The sequence below is a fragment of the Ambystoma mexicanum genome, chromosome 2p (assembly GCF_040938575.1).
Source record: "Ambystoma mexicanum isolate Mex_15411 chromosome 2p, UKY_AmexF1_1, whole genome shotgun sequence".
NCBI lineage: Eukaryota > Metazoa > Chordata > Amphibia > Caudata > Ambystomatidae > Ambystoma > Ambystoma mexicanum.
Window position 1 is genome coordinate 730,870,702 of NC_090923.1, and position 20,739 is coordinate 730,891,440.

Sequence of the window (20,739 nt, forward strand, 5' to 3'; positions counted from 1 at the left end):
ATCCTGAAGGGGTTTTCACATTGCCCCTGTGCCGCCCAGAGACTTCCCTCTTCGGAAGAGCATTGGATGTCGTGATTGCTTGTATGTATGCTCTGGTGGGAGGTTATAGTTTTTAGGTTGTTGCTTTGCTAGGCTAGCAATGCCCAGCTATGACTGTTCTTTTCAATTCCGTTCTCACTCATGACTCTGCTGATGTCCACAATCATGGTCGGTTCTATTTAGTACCTATGCACTTTCCACACAGAAGTACAATTGTGCATGGGATGTGATTTAAACCTTAGTGAGCAGAATAGGACAGCGGCCTGTTCTGCATAGGGGAGATTCCCACCCTACCACATTTCAGCTTTTATCAATTAAGCTTCTGAGCCTACTTTTTAGTGGAGGCCGAATCTTTTAATTGAACTGTGTATCATACCTTAAGCAGAAAACCAACATATGCTTCTTCATCCTTGGGAGCTGCGTTCAGTTCCACCGATTTCTTCCCTTGCCTGTGCCACTACAGCATTACTACATATATTTGAATCAATCTTCACACTCTGCAATTGTTCGCCCCAAAGGGAGAAGCTCAGTCCACACTGATTCTACGGCAAGACAGGAGGCTCATATTATGCATTACAATCTTTACTCTGAACCACAGCAGCAAAGAATGAAAAACTTTGTAAAAAACGAAATTTTTCCAATAAACACAACATTATGAACAATACAAAGGGAAACATCCCATTCCAACATGGCGGGCAGGTCATGCCCCAGAGGTAGTCAATGGGCTGCGAGCCAGTCCCATAAAGGTCCATTCCTCTATCAACTCCTCCTCTCTTTGCTGCTGACCCACAGCTAAGTCACACCTCCGTTTTTTTCTTAGCCTGTGTTTGGAAGTGTTACTTTGTAATCTTTGTTTACTAGTTTGCAAGAAACAGCGTTCGCGGGGAACTTGTTTTCTTTTACATTATATTCTAAGTGTGATTGCGTTTCACTATTGTTTAGGCAGGCAAACGGAGCGTTTGCTAAATTAAGCCCGCGTTCGCCTCCTGAGGTGTTAGTGTTTTATGAAGTGTTTCCTCAAGAACGTGGCGTTCGCTCTTTTAGCCCGCTCTTTTGTGTTCAGTGGCGCGTACAGCCTGAGGGTGTTGCGCTCCTTTCTTTCTTACTGAATTTGTTACATTGTTATTACTGTGAACGCTTCGGCGTTCTTTTGACACGCGCGCCCTGTGCAGGGCCGGGGGTTTTGAAGGCTTTCTAGCACACGCTGTACACGTGCTGCTTCCTTTACACAAGGTTGGCGGTTCCAGCCTTCTCTCCACCTTCATTTATGTCATAATTTTGCCATTAATTTATCCGCAATTATAATATGTTTCAGAGTGTTTATTTTAAAATTGCTGTGCTCTTTTATTGCCCTCACACGCTGCTCGCGTGATTGTCTATTGAACTACAGGTGCTGCCTGTTCACGGCCTAGAAGGCCTTCCCTAAAGGGTTTGTACTCTCGGGAATGAAGAGGTACTGCCTGCTCGGCTACAGTTGTTACAGCATTGAACCTGCTGTTGGTTGATACAAGTGTTTATATATATTTTTACTAAGACAAATTGTGACGTGCTGTCATGAATAAGGGGGTGCTTCCCTCATCTGCAGATGCCAGCACTCAAGTGCGCACTGCCAAAAAAAGTGACAAGTTGGGAGAAAACATGGGGGATCAAGCCGGGCATGCCCAGCCTTCAGTGGCTCATGCTATTCAGTCCTCTCTGGACTCAGCCTTAACTGGTTTGAATAACACCTTGGCGTCGGCCTTTGACAGGTTAATTACCCACATTGCGGATTTCCATCCCTCCCAAGATGCTACCCCATCTATTGCAGCCCAGGCCCCTAAATAGTGTACGGCCAAAACTAAGCATATCCAGGGACAACTCAGTCCCCCCCTGGCCATTTCGTCTATAGCTTCCCCTAAGAGAACGCTGAAGCGCGGTTGGGAAGAGTCCCGTCAACCTTTCTCTTCCACCCCCTGGCCTGCCCCAGCGCCTTTCGCGGCGGTGGAGCCCCCTATTGATGTCTCATCCTCAGAGTTCAGATGATTCTGATTCGCCCCCTAAGAGGCGGAAAAGGAAGGTGCCCTCAGTGGCCCCTCAGGAGGCGCCCCTGCTTGATGTTAGCGGAGTACCGTTCTTTGATCCGGCCCTGATTCAACACCCCATGTCAGCTGAGTGGCAGCCCTCTGAGGAGGTTTCCTCTTTTCTCAAGTTCTGGATCAGGCGCCCTATGCCCAAAGAGGAACGTAATAAGTTACGGTCAGAATGTCCCAGACCTATGCTTGCCGACAAGGTGGCTCTAGCGCCAGAAATAGACCAATCTATGGCGGCTTTTCTATCCCAGAAGAAAGCGTGGCGTAGTCGCCAAGACAGGCTGTTGGATATCCTGGGTCCAGTCACGCAGATTTTTGAAATGGCAGAAGAGGTGGCGTCCTCTAATACCCCGGTGGATGTTAACGCATTAAGGGGATGGATCCAACGAACGGTGTGCCTGCTCGGCAACGCTAATGCCTCCATATTTAGAGAGAGGAGAATATCATTATTAATGAGGTTGGATTCCAAACTGGCAGAAATGTCAGAGAGGGAAGCGGGCCCTTAGGCTCAAGGTAATTAGTTTGGAGACTCTTTCTTGAAAGATTTGTCAGCATATGTTCACACTTTTACGGCGCTCGACAAGGCGCAGGCTAATATAAAAAAGGTTTTTGCCCCAAAGGTTTTTAACAAGGCTGGACGAGGTAGGGCCCGCTCCTCCGGCCGCTTTACCCAGGGCTCCTCCTGTCCCCGCCAGTTCGCGCCCCGTGGCGCATACAATCCCTCCTCTGCTCGAGGAGCACATGCCCAGTTCTACCCTCAACAAAACTCAAGTTGGAGAGGACGTGCCGGCAGAGGCGCCGGAAGATCAAGAGGGCCATCAGGTACTTTCTCAGGTGTTAAAAATGTTTTCCCTCAAAAGTCTAGGTGGCAGGCTAGCCAGGTTTCTTCCACAGTGGGAGTCCCTAACTTCGGATCCTTGGGTGTTGCAGACTGTTCAAGGTTATCAGATAGAATTTTATGCCCCTCCTTGCCAGTTGTCCTTTCCCCTTCCTTTGGTGTTCGACGAAGTCAAACAATCCCTCATAGATGTGGAAGTAAGGGATCTCATCTCCAAAGGAGCAGGAGTCCCGGCCTCTTACCGGGCTTCTCAGTTTGAGTACCATTTTCCTAGTCCCGAAACCGGACCAGGGGTTTCGCCCAGTAATAAATCTGAAAGCCCTCAACTCTTTTGTGGTATATCACCACTTCAAGATGGAAGGAATTCATTTGCTCAAAATGTATCCAATTTCTGGGCTTCAATATAGATTCAAAGCTTTGCATCCTTCTTCTCCCAGTCAACAGACTTTCCAAAATAAAGGAGATTCGTCTACTCCTCAGGAGAGGGAGGATCTCGCTCAGGCAATTAGCTAGGGTTGTGGGGATGCTGTCAGCATCCATTCAAGCTATTTTCCCTGCTCCCCTACATTACAGAGCGCTTCAGCGCCTAAAAGCCAAACATTTGCGCAAGTGTCTCTCTTACTCCCAGATGGTGGACTTGCCTCCAGTGGCCAGATTGGAGCTCCTGTGGTGGCTCAGGAACATGGAGGCCTGGAATGGCAAGGCGATCTTTGGCCCATCTCCGGACGTCATTCTGGAGTCAGATGCAAGCAGAGCAGGAGCCAGATTGGGCCAAATTTCCACAGGGGGGAAATGGTAGGAGTCAGAGAAACAACTACATATCATTTGTCTAGAGTTGTTAGCGGGGTCCTTTGCTGTTTGGAGTCTTCTCAAGGATCAAGGGAATTGTTGTGTCCTCCTCCGCATGGACAACATCTCTGCGGTAAGGTACATCAATCACCTGGGGGATACCAGGTCCAAGGTCCTGGCGGATCTGGCAAGAGTGTTTTGGCATTTTTGCCTCGACAGGGATATTCTATTGAAAGCAGAATACCTCCCAGGAGTCAGCAACAAGATTGCAGATTGGAACTCCAGGCACCTGCAAGACAGGAGCGATTGGATGTTGAACAGGTCTCTTTTTGCCCGCTTTAGCGTCCCTCTGGGGTCCCCTGAAGATAGACTTGTTTGCCTCGAGGCTAAATTGTCAAGTTCCCGAATTTTACAGTTGGAGACCGGATCGGTTAGCTCTAGCCACCGACGCTTTCCTACAGGGTTGGTCGGGTCAGTTGGGGTATGCATTTCCTCCCTTTGCCATGATAGCTCGGGTTCTGGTCCAAGTTCGCAGACAAGCGGTGTCTCTGGCTCTGGTTACCCCCTTTTGGCCCTCTCAGGTTTGGTTCCCGGCCCTTCTGGAATTGGCAAAAGATTTTCCCCGTCTTCTCCCGTTCGATCCCCAGTTGCTGGTGGATCCGAGGGGTCTCCCTCACGAGTTAGTCCTGCAAGGACACCTTGCCCTTATGGCTTGGAATATTTCAGCTCTTCCTGGTGCTTCAGAGGACTTTCGCAAGACTCTGTCGGTCATCAGGGACTCCTGGGCACCCTCTACTAAATCTGGGTATTCCTCAGCATGGAACCGCTGGGTTAGCTGGTGTGAAGCTAGGCACCTCAATCCCGTTTCTGCCCCTCCTGTAGAAGTGGTTAATTTTCTAGTAGAGTTGTTTAAGGAAGGGAAAGCCTACAGGACTGTTAATGGTTTTCGTTCAGCTATTTCAGCCGGTCACCTTTTGGTTAAAGGGGAGCCAGTGGGTAGGCACTTTTTGGTGCGAAGGGCCCTCAAATCTGTTCGGATTAAGGTTCCACCAAAACCGAAGTATTCCGTTCTTTGGGACGTTAATATGGTACTGCAGCTCTTCAGGTCCTGGCCTCCCAATGACGATTTGTCCCTGCAGCAGTTATTTGCCAAACTTGCTATGTTACTATGTCTGGTGTCTATTAAAAGGGTCTCTGATATCAGAGCTCTGGATGTGGATAATAAGATGTTCACCCCTCAAGGGGTTACTTTCTTTATCTCACGAACGACTAAATGCATGACTTCCTCAATATCCTATCCAGCTTTTCCTGAAGATGGTAAATTGTGTGTGGTCAACTGTTTGAAGTGTTTTGAGATAAAAACGGAAGCTTTTAGGGCTCCCAATACTTCTCAGCTGCTGATTTCCTACAGGAAACCCCATAAGCCAGTGTCCCCTTCTACTTTAGCCAGATGGATCAAATGGGTTATGCGGGAGGCGGGGGTTGATGCATCCTCTTTTGGTCCCCAGTCAGTCTGAGGCGCTATGACCTCTAAAGCAGCCTTTCTGGGGGGTAGTTTGGAACAGATTTTAAAAGCAGCTGACTGGTCAAGGGAATCAACTTTTAAAACGTTTTACCATAAACGTATTGCTCATGTAGCTGTAAATGTAATGCAAGGGCTTTGAACTTGCATAATATGAGCCTCCTGTCTTGCAATAGAATACCTAATCCCCCACACTAGAGTGAGATGGGGGTTTAGATTCTATAAAAGACAAGGAGGCGAGTATTCACCCACCCACCCTTACTGGTGTTTGATTGTTGTTTCAGCTTTCGGTTGATGGCTGCGGCTCAAGCAGAAGCGGAAGGTTCAGCTCCAAGTTTCAGAAGGATTTCGTTCTGACGTTCTCATGGGAGTTTGTCTTCGTTCTACATGGAGAAAATGTCCGATGGTCGTGTGGAAAAACATCAGCGACAGAAAGAGGAGGAGTTGATAGAGAAATGGACCTTTATGGGACTGGCTCGCAGCCCATTGGCTACCTCCGGGGCATGACCTGCCCGCCATGTTGGAATGGGATGTTTCCCTTTGTATTGTTCATAATGTTGTGTTTATTGGAAAAAATGTGTTTTTTACAAAGTTTTTCATTCTTTGCTGCTGTGGTTCAGAGTAAAGATTGTAATGCATAATACTCGCCTCCTTGTCTTTTATAGAATCTAAACCCCCATCTGACGCTAGTGTGGGGGATTAGGTATTGTCCATGCCCCCTGCATTGTACCATATTCAACATGTCTTGGCCTTGTGGTGCTTCATCAGTGAGGTGCAGTTGTCACTGGCACAATGTTCCCGGAGGACTGCATCCAGACATCTCTTAACGCTTCGAGAAACTCACTTTGATAGACAAGTGCGAGGCATGGAAATGTTTCACACAATGCTTGTCCTCTGGGAAGCATTCCATTCCACCATTATTTAGTTTGTGCAAAAATGAATGAGAAATGCTGGTTGCCTTTGTTCCCATGCAGATTTGACGTTCTCTAGAAGTGTGGATAGTGCTGCTCCATTTGGGTAGCAGAGTCAATTCTGAATTGCCCATACATGCCATCGTTATCCATACCATTTGGGAGGCGCTAATCCCAGTTTGGTTTTGACTTTGCTTTCCAGCACTTGTAGTTTTGGATTTCCCTATTACAAACCCATGACTACAAGTCCAAGAAGGCACAATTAAAACCAGGACTAGACTAAACCTCCCAAATGGAATGGATAATGTTGGCATGCAGGGCTCAAGTCGAGGGTACACGCGGGTGGTCGGCGTCCACCCACTTTTTTTCAGAGGGTGGACTCCGTGCCTCCCAGGTAAAATGAGATACACTGTCCTCTTTGAATTTATGAATTAAAGTCAAACTCGGGGATCGAATAGCAGGGCACTTCATCACTTCACTATATAACATGATGAAAAAGGACAAACAACTAAAGGTGAAATGCCCCATTTCGGTACTGCAAGTTCCAGGGAAAACATTTGTATTGGTTCATGGAGTTGAAAACATGCACACCTTGTAATGTTTCCAAAACACTATTAGAAGAAAATGTCCTCTCTTGCTTTTGTGTGTGTTAATTTTATGAACTGCAAAAGCCATTTGTCCTGTGCAATTTGAGTGGTTATTTAATGAAATGTGCATATTTCACCTTGATATGCTAATTTCTGGCAAAGTCACATCCCATTGCATTTGTTTAATGATTCCCCCCACTTTAATTTTTAGGACTTGACCCCTGTTGGCATGTATGGTTGCAGGTCCGCCTCTGTGATAGCCCAGATAAACTAAGAGCAATGCCTTGGAATGTTACCCAGGAAATTCCCAGTCATTAAGAATCACTGGCTCGGCTTTTCTTTGAATTACGTTTTTTGTTTTTCTATCATCATTCATTTGCCTGCTCCTCAGCATTGTTTCGTAAGAACACAAAGGGCATCAGAAGAAAAGCTGACCCCCTGCCCCCAATGCGCCTAGGTGTCCTCAAACTCTGATCCCCCTACCAGCGCTTTGTCTCTTCGCACAACATGTGAAAGTCAGTGGGCACAATGTCCCAGGCACATGGCTGAAATCGGGTTAGGATGCTTGTAAGACTTCTTAAGAGAGTTTTCGATTTTGTTTGCAATAATTGTCTATCCTGTTCTCTGACTTTTGTTTTGAAGCCAACCAAAAGCAGGAAACAATTAACCAAAATATAAGAAAATACTCCTTTGACCAGTTAAGTCTGGCAAGGTGCAGCCCATTGCCAAGTTGATGAAAATAGTGGGCTTAGGTTATATTTTATATTGGCGTATGTGTAGAACGCAAAAGGCACATGCCCACTGTACAGTAAGAGCAGTTGAATACTTAAGTACTTGAAAAACAAACGCATGAAATGCATAGCTGTAATATAAAACCTGTAGAGGTTTTTTAATGCGTTTAGAGTGCAGTCACCTATGGACATCTTGGACCACAATATGGCCTTCTCATTGTTCCATTTGCAAACTCGAATTAATCAAAGTTATCTCTGCCATATCCTATCAGGACGGTTAAAGGTATGCACCCCTGTATCGACTCTGTCTTGGTAGCAGCGTCAATTAGAATGTCAAACATTTTAAGGGTCAGAGATTGCTGGAAAGGTACTTCCTAAATATGTTCTTCTAAATGGTGGTCTTTAATTGGCTGCATACTATGGTGTGCCAAAATCCGTTCCAAATCCATCCATAAGCATTAATCCATAATTTCTGGTTGAAGAATATCTCACCCAAGAGGGTCAGGAGCAAGGCGCAACTTATATTAGCACATGGAAGTCATTATTGATCACCTGTAAACCAATCAAAATTCTCGGGTTCCAGTCTGTAATCTCTGGTGTTGACCTTGATCCAAGCATTCTGGTGCACAACTTAACTTAGTTCCTAATACGAAGCAGCAAATTGCACAGCGCCTATTATTATTATTATGGTATGAATGGAATGCGGGCCTAGCTTCGAGATGCAACAATACAGATCCTCAACGGAGCATTTTTAAGAGGTAACAGAACAGATACACAGCAGGGGTAGGATGCAAAGGGGCACAGGAGGGGTACAGCTATATAGGGTGGCGGGGAGGAAAGGGGCAGGCCGCGTCTAGTGAGTCGGGTGGCATTGGGGGGGGTGACGTGATGGCATAGTTGTCGAGGAGAGACTCTTTGAAGAGGTGGATCTTGAGTTCATTTCTGAATTGTAGGAGTGTGGGAGCGAGTCGAATGCTAATGGGGAAGAGGTTCCATAATCTTGGGGCATAGGCAGAGAGGGCTTGTTTTCTGGTCCTTTCCTTTTTGAAGCAGCAGATTTCAAGTCTGCATGTGTCCTTGCTTCTAATGGTGCGCTGTCCGCTGGAGATGCTGAATTTCTTTGCGAGGTAGCTGGCTGACTGCCTTATAGATGTAGCTAGACTTGAAGTTGGGAGCCAGTGAAGGTCGATGAGGGCTGGGGTGATGTGGTCATATCTGCGTAGACCTTTGATGAGGCCTGCAGCGGTGTGTAGGATTCTTCTCTGGGGCACAAGGGAGGACGACAGGAGGCCGTTGAGGAGGGTATTGCCCCCATTCAGGTGGGATATGACCAGTGCTTGAACAGTGGATCTAAAGCCATCCAGGAGGAAGGGCTTGACTTTCTGCAGGAGAGAGAGTTGATACCAAGCTGTTTGAGTTTTCTTAGCTCTGTGTGTCTTGAAGGAGGTGTGTTTGTCGATGTGTAACCCAAGGCCCTTGGCACCGGAGGTGAGCTCTGGTGTGAAGCCCTCAGAGTTCCTGGTTGAGAGCCAAGTGTGTATGTCTGGGTGTTCGGTGTTGTGGGTGAGGAGTTGGAATTTGGTCTTGGAAGGGTTGAGCTTCATGTATACACTGGACTCTGTTAAGTGACTTCAATTCAGCACTCCAACTAAGTCAATGCCTAGTCTGGGATGCCCAAGGGAAGCCCTTATTTATATATTTTTATGACAAGTTCATAGATCTGGATGATAAACCCTTGTATAACGCCCCTCTCTTTGAATCCCCATGACCTCACTGAGCCAAGAAGTAGGTTTGTTTTGCAAATTCAAAGATTTATTTGAAAAATTAAACAATATATATATATCACACTTTTATGAATAAATTAATATTTGATAGCACACTTATGAATGTAATGTTGATCAACAATGGGTAATGTTTTATGGTTTCAAGGAAAAGCAATGATGGAAAGAATGCAGCACAGAAATAAACTGATATGGTTTCAACAAGAGATAATATAATCACTTTTTCTTTTGACAATTCACTCCCCCCTATGCAATATAAAGAGATGGATGTTACGCTCACCTGGCTCCCACAGGGGCGTCGGTCGGACCCATACTGCTGCGGCCTCCACCAACGTGATGCATAGTACAGAGATGACAGACTGGACTGGCCCTCCTAATCTCGTCTGCTTGACCCGTAGAAGGATTCTCCTGCAAGTGGAGAGAGGAATTTAGCCACCCGTGGATTCTAGTGATGGCACCTCACTGCGCTCCCCACTAATCACCTCCGAAATCCCCTTCCAGTACTCTCACCTTATATTCTTGAAAGATGAGCTCTCCATCCTGCGTGGATTGCAGGGGCGCGTAGATACCAGTTGCTTCACTGGTTAGAAGGCTTTGGGGAGTTCCGGACGAGAGTTGACTCTGAGGTTCCTGGCGAAGACCAGGTGTTCATAGAGTTCAATATGTCCGATGTTCACTCTTGTCCCATTCCTTTCTTATCTTGCAGTGGAGTTCGAGAAAAGATGGTCTTGTGGCGGTAGATGGCGTTCAGGTAAGAGTCTGTATTACCCGATGCTGTCCGGTAAATGATGCATGTATTTAACGTGTTGTTTTCACTCAGTTTTCAGATGAGGCGTTTGAAGATGTGGAGAGTTAAAGAATAATGCCTCTGGTGGTAAATCAGGTAAGTCTATGGTGGTAAGATAGATTGTATTTGTTGGCTCTTTCGGCTCACCTGGTTATTTCTTTTGTCCGCAGGTGCCGGAGCCCGGCGAAGAAATGATGGAGGCAGCGCCGGATCGAAAGGTGCTATGAGGACTGGTGAGTATGGCGCGGCGCTGCAGCTGGCGATGCGACGCGTGTAGAAAGAATGTCCTTTCCAGGTGCTGAGACGTGATGGTTCCGGAATCAGGTGAGAAACTGGAATAAAGTTCGTTTTCTAACCTTGCCTCTACTTCCTTCTTCTCTAGGAGCTCCGGATTCAGGATGGGCTTGGCAGAGGTCTGGATGCTGACTTGCAGGCACGGTGAGCGTTACGCTGATGGATGCAGAATAACGCAAAGCATATGTTGCTGGTCGGGCGTGGTTTAAATAGCCTCAAAAGTAGTCCCAGGTAAGAAGTCCCTAGAACCACACTCGAGTAAAAAAATAGTCCCTGTAGTAAAATAGTCCCTTCCAGGTTTCACGTTGGATTGGAGTCATTTGCAGCATGGTCTGCCTGAGGTAAGTAATGACTATGAGCCTGGCGCCTTAGGCGCCAGGACTGATTTCAACTATGAGTCTGGCGCTTAAGGCGCAAGGACTGAACCCAGATAGCCTCTAGCTGAGGCTGCTGAGGTTTTAATAAATGTCTAGATCCCTGCTCCCGGGGCTGATGGGCTTGGTCCAGATGCCTGGGGGTGGGCATCATGACAATAGAACAGAGAGCACACAGTTTTCAGGAATGCAAACAAAATGCAATACAAATTCCAGTTCCCCCCTAGAAAGCTTAGAGCAACCGGTATGCTTTAAAACAGGCAGAAATACTTTTAAATGTGATTTGCAATGAAGTGAAAAATATGCTAAAAATTATTTTAATTCCCTATAGGAGATTCAGGGTAGGTGACAGCTACTTTGAATTAGTTAAGGTCAACACTAGCAATTAATCAGAAATGATTATCAGATTGAAAACGAATTTCAGCAGTTGCAAGCAAAAGACAGCTATTTTTGACAGGTGGAGAAATTGAGTCAAATTGCAATTCGCGGCACTTTATCTGAGTGCGTCGGTCGCGATTACGGAAAAACTATAAGGAATAGAAAGTCGGTTTTGGGCTTGTTGGAAAGCTTAGGTTCTTAGCTTTAAAATGAAAGTTAAATCTCGCGGTTCAAAAGATATGGACGATTTAGTGGAGGTAGATTCTCAGAAATAAAGTAAGATTCAAATGACAAATGACACTTTCACAGGTTTGAAATCACAGAATGGACACACAATTTCTATGCAGTTCTAAATAGGTTGAAATGGATGGGATGAGATTATTTTAGACTAAGAGATTGGTTCTGCACAGTTCTGGCTGGATACTCGCACTATAAATTTGAAATAGGCCGTCAAGATCTGGTCAACAGGTTTAGACTGGACTTCCAGCGGGTGGTTCTGAAGTCACAGCTATCTGGGTCAGCTCTGCTCTGCTGGTTTGGATCTCTGGTTCTGGAAAAAGTTCTTGGCACTGCACAGCGGTCTGGTCTGATCTGCGGTTCTGGATACAGCACTGCTCTCTGGGTCTGGTTCTGGCAAAAGTTCTTGGCTAGAGTCAAACAGCACAGCCCAGCTGTTTTATTCTGATGTGCCCCTTGGAAGTCTGGGGTAAATCAGTTTGCAAAATTGTAAGGCCAGCTGAGAATACCTTTAGCTTGCAGTAGGCCTTCTGCTTCAAAGTTCTGGAATCTGGAGTCTGGTTTTCTAAGTTCTGGTCTCTGAATATTGCCTGAATTTGAAGTCGTCCGTCAAAGTGCTTTGCAAGAAAGTGGAAAGAGCCGTCCCCACCTAGGTCTCAGTGGCTCTTTTTATGTCTTTTGAAAATGGGTGGGAAGGCTAACTTTCTATGCTCAACCCACTAAGGATCCTGATAGGCTAGAGGATTTTCTGTCCTTTAACTGGATAACTGAGTTGTGAGTCAGAGTGATGCTACCCTTTTACAATCTATTGAAGAAACGCCCCTTTGCTTTTACTTAGAAAATGAATTTTTCATAACAAACAGGTTTCACACGTGGTTCATAATATATGTACACATCACAGATGAAATAAGACAGGTCTCTGTTCAAGCGTGGTCTTTCTAAGATCTTGGGTTCAGAAACGACAACATTTTGTACTTTTAGTAGGTTTTGCCATGGTCGGTTCGGCATCAAATTTAACGCAGACCTGCAACCCCTCCCTGAGCACATTACAATACATTTTCAATTCTCTAGTGTAAGCACAGTGTCTGTAGTATTAATAATCGCGGGGTTCGGTCTCAGAACCTCACACAGAGTTGAGATTAGTCTCAAATTATGGGTACATTTCTCATATTAAGAATCCCCAAATTGTACATTTCTGTCAGCTTAATACAATATTCTATAAGCAATTTAATAAAACATACATTTGCTCTCAATTCAGTACACCCCTTTGTTTGCCCCCGCCCCCGGGAACTTGGCTTGACTCAGAGATCATGTGTCTTGCCTTCCCCAGAGCAGCTGTTGACAATTACACCTCAAATCAGCATATCCCATTCAGCTGAAGGCATCCTTTGTCTGGTTTTTCCTGCTAGCAGAGCATCAGTCCAGGGTGCCACTCTCCATTTGATTAACAGAAACATGTGATTTCCTGCCTTCTGGTGTGGAGTTCTGAGGTGTGACAGCTTCCCATAGACAGAGGCCTCTTGAACTTTTAACTCAGACTGCCTTCTAGTATAGGGCCCGGGAACAGTAGGTGTTAAGAATTCTCATTAACCAGCAAGGCTTTGAAGTCCCAGCTAGTTTAGGTTCCTTTTCAGCTCCTGAAATACCAGTCTCCTGTCAGAGTTTAGATCGCTAGCGCCGGTTAGTGTCAAGCGCCGGTACTGCACCCATTTTTGGGAGTTGTCTTGAATTAATACATTTCAAAAAAAGGATTTTACTTGATAGTGTTACGCTCACCTGGCTCCCACGGGGGCGTCGATTTGAACTAGCCAGCTGTTGTTTCCACCAGTGAGACACGTAGTGTTGAGATGATGGACTGGACTGGCCCACCCAGCTTCGTTTGTTTGACTCGTAGGAATATCCTTCTGTAATGGAGAAAGGGAGTTAACCACCTGTGGAGTTCGAGCGCTAACCCCACCTTCCCCTCTCCCGTAGTTCTTCCCACAGGTCACTTTTGGATTCCCTCTATGCTCTCACCTGATGGTTTGGAAAGATGAGCTCTCCATCCTGCTTCGAGCGCAGGGGCGCATAGATGACCAGTTTCGTCACTGGCGTGGAGGAGTTGGGGATTTCCAGAACGGTATTGACTCAAAGAATGTCGGCGAGACGCCGTAAGTCTGTAGTTCGTAAGAGTTCAAAAAACGTCTGACCTTCACTCTGTCCAATTCATTTTAGGTTGCTGAATTGCCCTTATGAAGAGTTCCACGTGGCAACCGGTAAGATGCAGGTAAGGGTTTATATTATCCGGCTCAGTTCGATAAAATGGTGTCAATGTATAACATGTGGCTTTTCCCCCATTCAGGCGCTGATGTGGTATGAGGTCTTGGGGATTGATGCCTCCAGCGGTAAAACCAGGTAAGTCTATTGGGGAAAAAATCGGTTTCCCCTTATTGTGCCTTGCTGTTCTGTTGTTTCCCCATAGGGGCCGGGACACGGCGGAGATGCAGCGGAGGCTGCGCCGACCCGAAATGAAGTAAGTACCCCCTGTGGTAAATCAGGTAAGTCTTGGGGGGTAGCTTGTACAGTCTTAGAGTATCCCCTTGGCTCACCTTGCTGTTTTTGTATCCTTAGGTGTCGGAGAGCGGCCGCGAGATGGAGAAGAGCGTGATGGAATGCTGAAGTGCTGCAAGGCAGGTGAGTACAGCGCGGCACTGCAGGATGCAAAGTAAGGTGTTTTTAAAGACTTCTTCTCCAGCTCCGTGGCGTGATGGATCAGGATTCAGGTAAGGATTAAAGGTAAAACTCCTGTTCTGACCTTTCCTCCTTCTTTCTTCTTGTTTCCAGGAGCTCCGGACTCGAGGCGGGCGTGGCTGAAGACTGGAAGCTGCTGCAGGCACGGTGAGCGTTACGCTGCTGGATGCAGAATAACGTGAAGCGTGTGCTGCTGTCCGGGCGTGGTTTAAATAGCCTTGGAAGTAGTCCCAGGTAAGTATTCTTCCACAGCCCCACCCGAGTAAAAAGTAGTCCCTTAGGTAAAATAGTCCCTCCTAAGCCTCATTTGGCTTGTGGCTTCTTGCAGCATGGTCTGCATCAGGTAAGTTTGCAGCATAGTCTGCATCAGGTAGGTTTTCTACTATGAGCCTGGCGCCCATGGCGCCAGGACTGACTCTATTCTTATGAGCCTGGCGCCATAGGCGCCAGGACTGCACCCAAACAGCCCCTAGCTGGGGTTTTTTGGCTTGCTCCAAATGGCATGATGCCTGCTTCTGGGGTTGCTGGGCCTGGTCTGGTTTCCCGCGGGCAGGCATCATGACAGATGGCATATGATCCTTGCTAACATGGTATTGATGTGGATTCTGCAGTAGAGTAAATTTGTGCCCATGATTTTAGCAATTTTTGACATTAATTAAAATGGATTTTGAACAGCACCATATTCCTTAGCACTGGTTTTGCTCTGTGTGTAGCCAAAGGATAGGGCCTGGCAATGGTCTCTTGTATTAACATTGACAGAGGGTAACATGGATGGCAACCTATTTTTCATGTTTTCCCTGTGCATTTTCTGGTGCTTTCTGGCCATCATGATGTTTTCAATGCCAGTAATGCGCAGTTCTGTTGTAGGGCTTGGATGCGTGGGTAAAAACATCCACAAGCCCCCCCTCATGCGATGGCCATTCTGATCTTTCACCGATGGAACTCGCAAGATCTGGGATGTTCGCCTCATCTTCTTCTGATTCCGCTGATGGCAAAGTTCAGCATCTTTTTCTCCGTCAGGGTGGATCGGTTGGTTCTCCTCGCCGGTCCTGATGGGAGTTTCGGCGGTACCTCGGGCCCCTCGGATCTTTACTCCCGGTCCACGGGTCATCCTCCTTGGTCAGTCTCCATGGTTTATCTCTCCTAGGATGTCAAAGCAAAGCGGCAGAAACATATTCGTAGACATTTCCCCACCACTATTAATGGTGGGGCGAACATATATATTTTTTAAATCAGGAGACATTTGCATTCAAGAATCATAGAATTTTATAGGCTATATGTGGAATATTTTAGGGTTGGACTTGTATTACTCTGGAGCGGCCCCCTCTGGGATTGCAGAGGACTCCTCCAGTTGCTGCAGAGTGTGCCTGGGATGGCAACACTTTATCTGATTTATATGGACCCACTTGTCTTCCCCTTCCGCCAAACTGCCTTTGGGGATGCGGATCTTGTAGGCGACTGGTGAGATCTTGTCTACAATTTCAAAAGGTCCCTTCCATGTAGGTAGAAATCTCCGCTGTTTGGCCTGGTTCCTTTGGAAATTGTATAGATGGACCTGGTCTCCCACATTGTATTCTTTCCTAGTAGTCTTTAAATCATAATGAGTCTTCATGCCATCGGCTGATCTTTTTAGGTTTCGCTGAGCATAGGCAAAAGCATGTTGAAGGTGTTTCCTTAAATTTTCAACATATTCGTGAGTTGTGGAGGCATTGATCAATGTTTGCTCTTGGGTCCTGTAGAGCAAATGCTGGGGAAGCACCATCCTGGGTCCAGTCATCAGCTCAAACGGTGACATTTTAGTTGCAGATGAAGGGGTAGATTTGATGGCCATTAGGACCAGAGGTAATCGGATATCCTAACTTGGCTCAGAATCTGCCACAAACTTTTTTAATATGCTTACAATGGTTCGGTTGTACCGTTCTACTGCACCAGAAGAGGCTGGCCGGTAAGCAATGTGTAACTTCCTTTTAACCCCCAGTATCTCGACATCTTAGACATTACTTTGCTGGTGAAATGGCTACCTCTGTCTGACTCAATCCTATGGGGTAGACCAAAACGGGGAAAGATGTGGTTGATCATCAGGGCAGCTGCTGTTTCTGCCTTGCAGTTTGGGGCCGGGAGACATTCCACCCATTTAGTAAATAAGCATGTCACCGTCAACATGTACTTATTCCCCCTAGAGGAGCGAATCACGGGCCCTATGTAGTCGACTTGCAAATCTGACCAGGGCAGTGACGTGCGCTTTAAATAAATCCGAATAAATAAATAAATAAATCCCCCTCTTTTGGAGAGGCACACGATGTGTGAGGGATGTTGGCTGAAATTGTGCACACACAAGACACCTCTTCAAGTATTGTTTGAGGTCCTGCCCCATGTGTGGACAGTATGCAACCTCTCAAGATCTCAAGTGTTGTATGAAACCCCCTATGACCGGTGATGGCCGCATCATGGGCGTGACTTATCATCAGGCTTCGGAATGAGGTAGGGACCACCCACTGATCATGGCCAGCTTAGGATTTCCTTACCAACAAACCGTCTTGGGTTCGGAACATTCTTGGACATTTCATCAACACTTTAAGGTCCTCTTTCTCAATGTAATCGGTATCCGTCAGGGGAAAGTTCTCAGGGTCCTCAATGTGTTGGTAACATTTACCAATTATTGGATCTCCCTTCTGAGCCGTAATCAAATCAGCATCTGGGGTCTCCTTACTCCATTGTGCAGTTGAAAGATCATTGTGAGCATTTGTCTGGGACCTAGTGATAGCAGTGACCTGGATTTTCCCCCAACAGGGACTCGATCTCTATTAGATCCCCTTGGATGGCCCCAGTTTTGGCCAGCTGATCAGCTAAGTCATTTTTGTCTGGTCCCTCTACTTTGGAATGACCCTTGATCTTTTTCCAGTAGATGGTCATCGCATTCGAGGTGACCAGATCATCAATATTTTGGATTAACTTGCCATGTTTCAATGGTTTGTTATTAGCACACAACATGCCTCTGGTTTTCCAATTAACCAGGTGCACCACAAACCCGTTTCGTACATAATCCGAATCTGTGATTATGACCAGTTCGTGGAGTTGATGTTGGACAGCAGTGAGGATGGCATGATGCACAGCCATCAACTCTGCCACCTGACTACTTCGGGGACCAATCTTGTATCCAGTGGAGGGTTCTGGGGACTCATTCACCCATGCATTCCCTACGCCGGCCACTAGTTCTTTTTCCCCGTTGTTGTCAACATCGTAAGAGCATCCATCCACATAGACAGTGGGCATTCCCTCACACTTGTCTTCTTCAAAGACTTTGTGTGGGGAATTAAGGTATGCCTCCATGTTGTCCTTGATTTTTAGACTTTCGTCCTTGAGACAGTTTTCTCTGGCACAATCATGCAAGTCAGCCAGACCTTGCGCGAGGGGACTCTTCTTGTTTTGGCCATATCTGACCTCCACAGGAAAGCCTTGCATTGACAGAATCCAGGAAGTAATTCGGGAATTACTCACATTTCTGGCCCGTATTCTGTCACTTTGGAGATATTGCAGAGGCTGGTGTGGTGACAGAAGGGTAGCTTGGGATCCAGTGTCCACCAGTGCCAAATTTGTACCCTGCCCCTGTACTTGTACCGGGGCATAGTATCTTCCCTCCTTCTCGTCAAGGGGGCACAGATAATGCACATTTTTGGACATCTGGTGGGCCAATTTTTTTGTTTTGGTCATTCATGAGAAGAGATCTGGGCAGAATTCTGTGTAGAGTCATGGGGATCTGCAAGAAAAAGTTGGCAACTGGAAATCGGAGCCGTTGTGGGTTCCCCTGGTTCCGGTTCTGGGCCCCCCCCTTCTTGGAGGCAGTCACCAGAATGGGTTTGAACCAGAGGATTTTGATGCTGTTGGTTCTGGGATGAGATGATGGGCGGCGCTAGCTCAGTCCCCACATCTACCCAGTCTGGATTTGAATCCCTTGGGACCCATTTTTCTTTGGGAGGAGTTCCCCCATCTCTGAAGGAGAAGATCCTTTTCCCAGGATCCTCTAAGGATCCCTCTCCCTCAAATTGGAAGATCTGTACCTCCTCCACAAAATGGGTCTGTTTGGGTCCTTTGTTTCTCCTACCTCCTCTCTGCTCCTTGGGTGGCAGACTTTCAGGGATAGGAGATTTTGTTTCTGGTTCCTGGATTTCCAGGGGCTGTTTACAAGCAGGGAAGGAAGCTTCCTCCAAGGCTTTACACCCCCCTTCCCCTTGTGCCTCCTCCCTGGGAACCGGTGGGTTATCGGGGTGCTGCCCCCATCATTGTTCTGGAGAACAAGGCCCAGAGTTTGGGGCATTCTGCGGCGGTATGCTCGTCTGAAGGTTCTGTTGAGCCCTCAGCATGGGACCCAGATCCTGTGCCATATTTTGGACCTGGTGCTCTAACTGTGAAACCCGCTCAGGCTGATACGGGGTTCTGTTTTCTCCCCTGGGCTGATCCCGGGAAGGGTAGCTATCCCTTCTCTGGTAGTACCCCGGGTTGGGAAGATTTGGGTACCCCTCCACCCTTGGCCTCCCCTCTCCCGGATTAGGTTGTCTGGGCTCAGGGAATTGGGGAAAGAAGATGGATGATTTTGGGGCTGTAAGTTGGGTGGATACCTGGCAAAATAATTCTGCCCAGGGTTTGGTGTATTACTGCCCTCCGGTGGGAGATTAGGAGTGAAGTTCCCCGGGTTAAGCGCTTCGCTGGATCCCTCCCCCCTTGGGCTGGAGGAGTCCACACAACCCAGGATGGGTCAGTTTCCCTTGTAGCGGGGACTTATATAATCAGGGGAATGAGGGATCCCATTTGTGGGACTACCTCCTTGACTCCCTGTTTGTGACTGGCCCGAGGGCCTTCTGAGCTTAGTTATTCTGCGCAGGCAAGTTTTTAGGCCCCCCATCTCCAAATCTAAAATGGAGGCAACCTTTACCTCTACCACCTTAGCAGCAGCAGGGGTGCTGGTTGATTTGAGGCTTTTCTGGACGTTATTTTTATTTTCTATGGGCTTCTGCACCTCATAGATCCGGGTAGCCTGTTCAATGACCCAATCTAGTGACCTTTTCTCATGAAAATCTCTCACTAGCTGGGTCATGAAGTATTTAGGCAACGCATGGAAAAAAGTGTTAACAAATTCTTTGCTGTCCGTGCGCACCCTTCTGGTAGTCTGTGCAAAGGCACGCTTCAGTTCCTGCACAAATTCTTGTGGGGCCTGATCCTCCCCACATTGCAAATTGTAGGCTGCCTTGCGAGCCTCTTGGGGATTCTGGTGAACCGAGAAGTGCTTTAAGATGGCCGCCCTGTAGGTGGACCATCTTGCATGATTTTGGTCCTCCAGCCCCGAAAAGAAACTGGAGTATTCTGGGGAGAATGTCCATTTTACATACTGAATGCAGCTACTGCTGTCTTTCAAATGGAACGTCTCCATCATTTTCTCATAAAGCTCCAAGTGTTCCCAAACAGAATACTTGGCGTTCTTGTGATAAGGGGTGATGACACTCCTTATTGCCTTAATCTGTTTTAAGGGGTCCTTAAGCAAGGCCCTTTTTGCCTTATTGGCCTTTTTGGTTTGGGTAACCCTGGTCCATTCATCCTCTGACTCAGAAGCACTGCTCCCAGAGGTGCCCGTCTGATCTTCCAGATTTTCCCGGATTCTGTGAGCCTGGGAATGGCTGGCAGAATGTGGGGACCTGGTCTCCTGTGTCCTGTGATGTTCAGAGGAGTCTTCAGATCCCTCCTTGCTGCCAGGATTTGATGGGTACCCCCCCACTGACCTAACTGGGAAGAGGTTTTCAGGATGCCCTTAGTGGGCCTACTCTCCTGGGGTTCACCACTAAATTGCACTATGCTTAGGTGCCCATACCCGCCCATCCATTCCTGGGTGGTACTGGCCTATGAGCCCCATACTTTTGGCTGGATAGTAATCTGCCATCCCTGTGGCCCTGTGCTCATGTGCGCCAGGGGACATGGGGGTGGCAGAGTCCAGGGACAGGGAGAGATGAAGGCCTCTGGTACTAGGGCTCCTGAGGTTATACTCAGGTGTTTCCCTTTCCCAGTGAACCTCATCTCTATCAGCCCCTGCTCCCTGTTGCCAGGCAAGAGCCTGTGCTTTCAGTTCCTCAGTCAAGGCCTTACTAGACTCTATCAGTCTCTCCTGCATGGCTACCTGTTGCTGGAGCCTATCGTTGTCCTGGCAGAGAGCCTCATTCTCTCTCTGTGCTTCCTGGTTAGTCTTGGAGCACTAGGCCAGTCTTTGCTGCAGGAGGGTTACCTCCTGGGTCCATCCCTACTGGCCTGGCCCTTTCTTGCCAGAGCATCTTCCACCCTCCTGGTGTGCTATAACAAGTTTTGATGCTCTTTTTGGAGGTCACCCAGTCCCTGGAGGGCAAGGTGATTTTCTTCCATTTTTCTTTTTAAGTGGCAGACTTCCTGGCCTAAGGTGTCCCTTTCCTGACTAAGAGCCTGCATCTGTGCCGCCAGATCGTCCCTCTGCCTTTGAAGGGCACCAGCTTTCTGGCGCTCTCCTCAAATTCTGTCTGGGTATCCAGGTCTTTCAGAATCAGTTTGTTGCTCTCTGCCTTCTCCCTATCTTGGTGGCTTTGCAGGGTGACTACCTGCTCTGCGCATGCAAGTCCAGTTGTTGCTCCAGCTTTTTCTGGCTCTGCAGTAGGGAGT